Genomic DNA, 9432 nt, shown 5'->3' with positions numbered 1-9432 from the left:
TTATTTTGTCTTGCAGAAAGAAAGGAAAGAGGAAGGGGAGAGACAGAAAGAGAGCGAAAGGCAGAACAGGGAGCCACTGCCCACAGGCATCACTGCTTTCTGAGAATATCAACAATGATGTGTTGGGATATGTGATGATAGCAATCATATAGCCCTTGCACAGTATCCCTGCAGAGCAGCTTTAACAAAGTCCCTCGTGTGCTCTACCTGGGTAGTTCACTTCCAGAACTGAGCATGTCTTCTTGTCTACGTCTTGGATGCAGTGCACCTGGACTTACAGCAGTTGCTTTCTGGGACCGTCAGGCATCCGATCTTGTGTACAGTATGTGGATCCTTACTCCATTCTTTAGCTCTCATATAAGACATTGCTTTGTGCAGAGAACAAAGGATAAATCTGGCTATGTTTCTGAGAAGACGACTGTCTTTGCTTGTCTCATTAGCACTGTGCTTGCAATACAGCAGCGGCTGCTTGTGGGTTCAGGACATCTCTGGTGGCTTCGGAACGGACACCACTATTGTACTGGGGATCAAGCGAAGATGACTCAACATTGTAACAATTAGATGTGGTTGTGCGCCAGCATAGCAAGTAAGAATGAGCAAGAACTCAAGTAAGAATGAACAAGAACTGTGAAAACAGGGTAATGCTGGAGCCCTGATTGCTATGTTTAAGAGGAACGTGTTTTTAAAAGCTGACGACAGTGGGGGAAAAAAAAAATCAGAAAGGAGGAAACTAGAAAAGCTTTGTGGTTAGAATGACCTAACAACAGAGATCCACGGTACAGAGCAAAGCCGAGTCTGTGGCAGGTAAGAAGCCTGTTGCTACCGTGCCACTCCAGCCTCCCGCCTCCCCGCCAGCTGAAACCCCTCTGCGGGCGGGCGGGCGGGCGGCCGCCGCGCGACGCTGAGGGGCGGGCGAGCGGGGACGGGGCGGGGGCGAGCGGGGGCTCGGCGCGCCCGTCGCGGCTCCCGGCGGGCGGTAACGCGTCGGTACGGCTCGCCGTGCTGCCCATGGCTGCCTCTGCCGGGCCCGGCGGCGGGGGCGGGCGGCCGCGGCGCGCAAAGCGGTGCGGGGGGGAACCGGGCTCCCTGGGGACGGGTCCGCGGTCATAGAATCATAGAACGGTTTGGGTTGGAAGAGACCTCAAAGATCATCTAGTTCCAAGCTCCCTGCCATGGGCAGGGAAACCCTCCATCACACCAGGTTGCCCAAAGCCCCATCCAACCTGGCCTTGAACACTTCCAGGGATGGGGCATCCACAACTTCTCTGGGCAACCTGTTCCAGTGCCTCACCACCCTCAGAGTGAAAAATTTCTTCCTTGTATCTAATTGAAATCTGCCCTCTTTTCAGTTTAAAGCCATTGCCCCTTGTCCTATCACTACATGCCCTTGTAAAAAGCCCCTCCCCAGCTTTACTGTAGGCCCCCTTTAAGTACTGGAAGGCTGCAATAAGATCACCCCGGAGCCTACTCTTCTCCAGGCTGAACAGCCCCAACTCTCTCAGCCTCTCTTCATAGCAGAGGTGCTCCAGCCCTTGGATCATCTTCGTGGCCCTCCTCTGGACCTGCTGCAGCAGCTCCGTGTCCATCTTGTGTTGGGGACGCCAGAGCTGAACATAGTATTCCAGGTGGGTCTCACGAGAGCAGAGTCAGGGAGCACCGCACGCAGCTGGCGCTGCTGACCCCGTGAGCCACCCTGGCGCTGGAGGAGAAGTGTTTAAAAGATAAGAACAGAGACAATGCGCCACTAGGAAAGCTAATTGTTAAAATTTCCTTTTGCTTCAAAACGTAAATTGGACACCTACTTTGTTTGGATTTTGCACTCATTTTAAATGGAGCACGAAACATGGTCAGATACCGTGATTCTAAAATAGCTTCAGCTACTCGTGTTTGCAAAGCCATGACATTGATTTTATTTTCCAGTTGATTGTGATTTAAAAAAAATGAAATGAAATAAAATATTATTTCTATTTATCTCCTTGAAACATTCGTCCTACAAGGCACTAGTGGTGCTGTCGGTGCACAGACAATTGATTTTTATGTAGACATACCAATAATTCCACTCGCTTATCTTACGTGAGCAGGTAAGTTTGGTATAGTCATAAAAGGAAAAACCTGTGTCAAGGACAACTGAATCCCAAAACAAGAAAACACTTTAAAATATCAGCGTTTTAAGTCTTTAATTGGGTTATCTTGGGCTTCAGAAGAGATTGGCAGCACAGGTAGAGCAATCAGAAGAGTGTTTTTTGTAGAGTCCACATGCAGAACTTTCTAAGGGACATGTAATTTATTTTAGCCAGAAAAGTCATATTGTCGGGTTGAGTTCACCCATTGCAGGAATGGTTACAGCTACAATGACAAATCTGTACTTTGCCTTGGAAAAAGGAACATCCTCACAAGGAGAAGCAAGCCGAAGTGTAGACAAGTCCATAAAACTGTATTCAGTGGAAAACTACATGGAGATAAGACTGCAAAATCGATTAATCTTTCACTGGTGGTTGAAGTGGCAGAGGTGGCTGTTAGCTCCCTGCACTTCTGTCAGCTGCTTGCAGTTCTCTTAGAGGACACGTCACTTTTCCAGGCTACAACTGGCAGAGATGGCAACAAAAGTAACCATTCCCCACACCTGCCTCTCTGTGAAGAGACTCAGCCCCCGGACAACTGGTTTACTACACAGAGTGCTGGATCTGCATTTTGCTGTCTCCTAAGATATTCTTCTGATTTGACTGGCCTGTTTTGCTCTGTTTGGCCAAGCAAGCAACTAATCTTTATGTCTGGAGGAAAGTGTCTGGTTCAGCAGACTGCAAACATGCCGGTGGAGCTACTTCCGCATTCCTGTTTCCTCTCTGTACCTGCCAGTAATGCAGAACTTGCATATGCAATAGTCTGTTGCAGTCTAAGTGATCCTTTGCACTGGTTTGCTCTGTGCACTTAAAAATTATTGCTCTCCTTTTTTTTTTTTTTTTTTTTTTTATTAAATATATGATCTTCTGCCCCATGAAGGGTCTTAGACTTGCACCGTGACAGTCTTGGAAACAAATATTTTACTAGTTTCTTCCCATTCATCTTCCAGTGTGCACTGTGGAAACAAACAGGATGCTGGCCTCCAGGTATGCAGAATAAGTCTTCGGAGCCCTCTCTGCCACAAACCATACAAACACACACTTTAATTAGCATTAAAAGCTTCAGATCAACTGAAATCCTAGATTCCCTGGGGAAGTCTCCTCATGCTTCTAATATCAGGCCGAGAGACAGAACAGCACTTTTCACTGTACTTTTGTGGAATTAAAATTAATCAAGGCTTGTGAATTTAAACATTAAAACATTAGGAAATGCCAGAGTAAAAATCATTTGAGCAATCCTAATTACACCTCCACCTCCATACACACATTCTGTACCTAATGAGACTGCATGGCCTGTAATTACACTTTCAGGTACCATTTTAACCTGGGCTCTTTAGATAGTAAGGAATGCACAAAACTAGTCCGTCTGCCTATTTCCTTCCCCTTCCTTTTTTGTTTTTTAATGTTAATGAGTTTTAATGGAACTTGACAGAGAGACAACCTTCTGAAAACCAGCAAACTTCCTACTGTTTCATGAAAATCTGTTGCTGAAGAGAAAAAAACTATTAGTACTCCAGCACAGAAAACCTGCAGTGTCAGCAGCAAGCAGATAATCCAGGGGCAGCAGGGGGATATTACTAGTGCCTCAACCATGGTGAAAGGTTGCAGCTTACTCAATGCTAGTGAACCCAAAGGTGCACTCCTAAGATATTTGGCTTCTTAGTTCTGCAGCTCAGGACGTCTTGTTCCCTGCCTCTTTCAGTGCACAGTGGGGGAAGAAGCATCCTTTTTCTATCACTGTCTCCAGCAGTGACGAGGTCTCTGAAGCTTCAACCAAGTGCAAGAATAGGCCATCTCAGTATTCAGGAGAAAAGGAGATATACCAGCAGACTAGCTTGGATAAGTAGTGAATCACAGAATCATAGAATCACAGAATCGTCTGGTTGGAAGAGACCTTCAAGATCATCAAGTCCAACCATTCACCCTGTATTGGCAAGGTCCCTAAACCATGTTCCTCAACACCAAATCCACACGGTTTTTAAACACCTCCAGGGATGGGGACTCAACTACCTCCCTGGGCAGCCTGTTCCAATACTTCACAACCCTCTCTGTAAAGAAATTCTTCCTGATATCTAACCTAAATTTCCCCCGGTGCAACTTGAGGCCATTCCCTCTTGTCCTGTCCTTCATAACGTGGGAGAAGAGACCAACCCCCATCTCCCTACAACTTCCTTTCAGGCAACTGTAGAGAGCGATAAGGTCCCCCCTGAGCCTCCTCTTCTCCAGACTAAACAGTCCCAGCTCCCTCAGCCGCTCCTCACAGGACAAGTTCTCTAAACCCTTCACTAGTTTCGTTGCTCTTCTCTGAAACCGCTCCAGCACCTCAACGTCCTTCTTGAAGTGAGGGGCCCAAAAATGGACACAGTACTCAAGGTGTGGCCTCCCCAGTGCTGAGTACTGGGGGACAATCACTTCCCTGCCCCTGCTGGCCACACTGTTTCTGATACATGCCAGGATTCTGTTGGCTTTCTTGGCTGCTTGGGCACACTGCTGGCTCATGTTCGATCGGCTGTCGACCAGCACCTCCAGGTCCTTCTCTGCTGCGCAGCTTTCCAGCCACACTTCCCCAAGCCTATAACGCTGCAGGGGGTTGTTGTGGCCCAAGTGCAGGACCCAGCACTTGGTCTTGTTGAATTTCATGCAGTTAGCCTCAGCCCATGGATCCAGTCTGTCCAGGTCCTTCTGTAGAGCCTCCTGACCCTCAGGCAGATCAACACTACCTCCCAATTTAGTGTCATCTGCAAATTTGCTGAGGGTGCACTCGATCCCCTCATCCAGATAATTGATAAAGATGTTAAAGAGAACAGGCCCCAGCACTGAGCCCTGTGGAACACCACTGGTGACCGGCCGCCAGCTGGATCTACCTCCGTTCACCACCACACTCTGGGCCCGGCTGTCCAGCCAGTTTTTGATCCGATGAAGTGTACACCCATCCAAGCCATAGGCAGCCAGCTTCTGCAGAAGAATGTTATGGGAAACAGTGTCAAAGGCTTTGCTAAAATCGAGGTAAACAACATCCACAGTTCTTCCCTCATCCACTAAATGGGTCATTTTATCATAGAAGGATATCAGGTCAGTCAAACAAGACCTGCCCTTCATAAATCCATGCTGACTGGGCCTCATCATCTGACTGTCCTGTACATGATGCATGATAACACTAAGGATGATCTGTTCCATGAGTTTACCTGGCACTGAGGTCAGACTGATAGGTCTGTAGTTCCGTGCTAGAACTCCAATGCAAAAAAAGAGCATGCAGGAGGTGGAAGCAGGGATGGGCTACAATTGAGGAATTTAGAAACATTGCCTGGGCATGTAGAGATGGTGTCAGGAAAGACAAAGCTCAGCTAGAGCTTCAACTTGCATGTCAAGGGTAACAGGAAGAGCTAGTCATAAAAGGCTGAACAAGGAAAACAGCAGATGGTTACTGCATAGGCTGAGTGATTTAGTGAGAGTGGACACAGACGAAAAACAGAGGTAACTTCTTTACCTTAATCTTCACCAGCAAGATCTCCCAGGCCTCAGGGTCTGGGATTTGCAGACAGGAAGGATGACCATTAGTGGATTAATCAGGGACTAATGACTCATACAAGTCTGTGGATCCAGAAGGGCTGTGACTAAAGATGCTGAGGGAGCTGGCTGATGCCACAGCAAGGTCATTTTCGATCACCTTTGAGAGGCCACGGATACCCGTGACAACTGCAGAAATGTTGCATCTCTGTTCAAAAACCACTCAAAGGACAGCCCAGGCAACTGCAGATTGTCCAGTCTCACTTCAGTCCCTGGAAAAAACATGAACCAAGTTCTCTTGAATTATATTTCTGGACACATGAAGGAGAAGTAGGCAAGTGGGAATAAACAGCATGGGTTCACTGAGGATGAATTGTACCTGGTGAACCTGCCTGATTTCCTTTTTTTGGTTAAACGAATGAGATTTGTGGATGGGGGGAGAGCAGTGGATGTCATTTACCATGAGTTTAGCAACATTTTCAACACTGTCTCCCACAATCTTCTTATATCTAAGTTAGGACATTGTGGTCTGGACAGGTATAGCCAACTGGATGGGTAAAGTACTGGTTGGCTTGAATCAGAAAGTTGTGGTTGATGAGTTGTACTCTACCTGAAGGCTATACTGTGGCATCTATCCTAGGACCAGTCCAGCAGCAGAATGGGTTGCCCAGAGAGGTTGTGCAGTCTCTGTTATTGGAGGTTTTCAAGACCAGATTGAGCCCTAAGCAAACTGGTCTGACTTCATTACTGACCCTGCTTGAAACAGGAGGTGGGTCTAGAGACCTCCTGAAGTCTCTTCCAACCTGAAAGATCCTGTAATTCCTACCATGAGTGCTCAATATGGGAAAGCTGCTTTGGATGCAGAATCCTCCCAACACTAAGTTGTTCCACACCCATTTTACAACCAAGGTACAGAGACTTCAACTACCCCATTGCTGAAAACCTTCTTTCACATACCTACTGTCTCAGTGTTTCCCTCTCTGACAGAACACAAACCTTAAGTTTTTTTTCTGGTTTTGGTTTGTTTGTTTTGTGGTGTTGTTTTTTTTTAATAGCAGGGACTGTTCCGTGTACAAGTTGTGTAGCTGGACCTATTCAGTGTATATCAATCACATATGGCCACACATCAGAGACCACAGATAACCTCAAAACAAGTATCTACAAAACAAGAAACTGCTTAACTGAGAAGCACTTATGACATCTGGTTTAAGCTGTTAGTCCCTGAAAACAAAAGCCAGGATGAAAAGAGAGTATAGGATGTGCTGGGGTGTGGGGAAGAGAGAGTGACACTGGGAAGAAGGGGACTGATGGAGATATATCAGGCAGAAGCAGAGCACCAGGAAAGAATGAAGAGGTGCAGGGCACATGGGGCCTTTCTTCAACACTAGTACTGCCGGTGTTCTTGGTGTGCTGCCAGTAACAAGTGGTGCCCCTATTCGTGGGAGACATAGTATAGAGCAGAGGAATAAAGTCGTACGGAGCTGCTCTGAGTGCTCCTAGCTCCCTGCAGCCCCAGACTAGTCCTCATAGAGTACGTACAGCAAAGTAATACACCTAGGAGAAGCATGAGGGGGAAAAAAAATTGCATTTCCTCACAGATGTGACTTACACAGATTCCTCTGGTTAGTCTGATCTAAAGAGCAAAGCAGTTCTCTCCTGCTACAGTGTCCTTTTCCCTTTCTGTGGCTTTGCTTGACACATACTTTCTGAGGTCTGCACCCAAGGTGACAGAGCTCTCATAGACAGCAACTCCTTCACTGTCCAGCTACAACTCCCTCCTAGACCCTATTTCAAGTAGAAAACAGCACACCATGTCATGTTATCTTGACATCAAAAATAATGCAGAAAAGGGCTAAACAGGGCAGTCTTGATTCTGGTCTGTTCTACAAATATGTGCAATTTGAGCTTTTCATGTATTTTACTAACGAAATGGATAGCAGAGAGCAGAAGCAATAAAGGCATTTCACATTGGATCCTGGTTGCTGCCAGCATTATTCAGACTTCTTTGATGATAAGACAGATTTTTGAGCTGAAAAAGAAGCGGACATGGTGGATGAATCACGTGGACAGAGCCCCAGAGAAGTTCATTTTCATGCACGAATTGCCTGCCAATAGAAGAGGCAGGGGAGAGGTGGGAATGATGGTTGTCCTGGTGAGCTTTGACTGCTGGACCTTTCTGCTGTCCCATACAACTGGGCCTCTTTTTAGTGTATTGATGTACAAATTTCTACCCATGTGTTAGCACTGACGGGTCAGGAGAGCAGTTAACTCATGTGTACAACGCAGGTCACAGCACATCTCTTCAGAGCAGGGCAGAAGTTGCTGTGCATCAGCCTACAGCATTCCAACAGCAGTGCTCTTTTGTCAGCGGCTCATGAGCCAGGCAAACCTGGTCAGGCATCTGTAGGCACTTGTAGACAGGTCAATCATTAGTATCACCTTAATAGTCCTACTTGCTATTACTAAATGTCAACTCCCAATTCTAGGTGAGGGAGACTGGAAGGCATGTTTTATCAGTCAGCAAAGCTTGCTCACTAGCACAAACAACCCAAGCTTCTCTCTACTCTGCAACAACAGGCTTGGCTTGGAGCTGAAATGCTTATATCTCCCTCCTTCCTCTCTCTGTGCTGCTCACTTCACTCCCCCTTCCCCTCCGTGCGCTTCACCCCAGGCATGGAAAATTTCAGCTAAAATTGCTCGCGGGAGAATACCTGCATGTACGTTAACCCTCCTCATCTACTCTTCCAAATATGTCCACAGCATTTGAAATAAAGACCTTCTCACAGTAAATGACCCCAGTCTCTGACTGAGAGGGTGTTGTGCTCTTAGCAGGTTGTGGTGAAGAATGGCACAAAGACTTCAAAGGGCTGAGCAAGAGGTGACACGGTGGATGACAGTGCCTTGGAGCCATTTCTGGAATCCACTGGCCTATGGGCTCGGCACTCCTGAGGCTGAGCAGTGAGGGCGTGGTGGGTGTGGGAGGGTGATCAGCGCTCAGGGTTGGGACAAAGACATCCAAGCACTATCCGTGTCCAGCCAACCTGAAGTCACAGGTCTTGTTTTGGAGTGGAGGAGATTTTTGCTTTGCAATCTTGGCTTTTTCCCTTGGTGACTTTTTGAGAAGGAGGTAACAGCTAGTGCGGGTGTCTCTGCATTCGGGGAAGAAGACACTGCTGTCTGCAGCATAATCAGTCACATAAACCCAAAACCAAACTGTACATCCAGTGGCTGGCTGACGGACCCCTGTGGGTCTTAACATCCTCTGTTTATTCTCCTCTAGTCCTTTTTCTACTCCAGCAAGCGACCACTCTCGGGCGGGGCGGCTCCCACAAAACTTCTGCCCCTCCTGGTCCCGCTCCCCCAGCCACTGCCGCTGCCGCTCCGGCGCTGCCCCGAGGAAAGACTGGACAGTGACTGTCACGACAGCGCGGAGCTACCAGCGGGCAGCAGTGATATTGTTGCTGTTGTTGTTGTTGCTTTAACGACACGCGGGGAAAGAGGAGTTTCCTCCCCCGAGCGCCTTAACAGTCCCCGGCTTTCCCCGCTGCCAAGCGCGACAGGGCGAACCCGGCTCCCCGGGCGGGCACCGGCAGCCACCTGCGGGCCAGGCCCGGCACCCGCGGGTGACGGCTGTCGCTCGGCTTGGCGCGGCTCCGCGCCCTGCTGCCCCGCGCCGCCAGCCTTGCCCTGCCCTGCCGCGCCGTGCCGGGCTGTGCCGGGCCGGGCCGCGCCGCGCCGCGCCGTGCCGAGCCGGGCCGTGCCGTGCCGGGCTGAACCCTGCCGCCCTGCCGCGCCGCGCCGTGCC

This window comes from Tauraco erythrolophus, chromosome Z (genome assembly GCF_009769465.1).
Source record: "Tauraco erythrolophus isolate bTauEry1 chromosome Z, bTauEry1.pri, whole genome shotgun sequence".
Lineage (NCBI taxonomy): Eukaryota > Metazoa > Chordata > Aves > Musophagiformes > Musophagidae > Tauraco > Tauraco erythrolophus.
Note: the sequence above shows the minus strand (reverse complement) of the source record.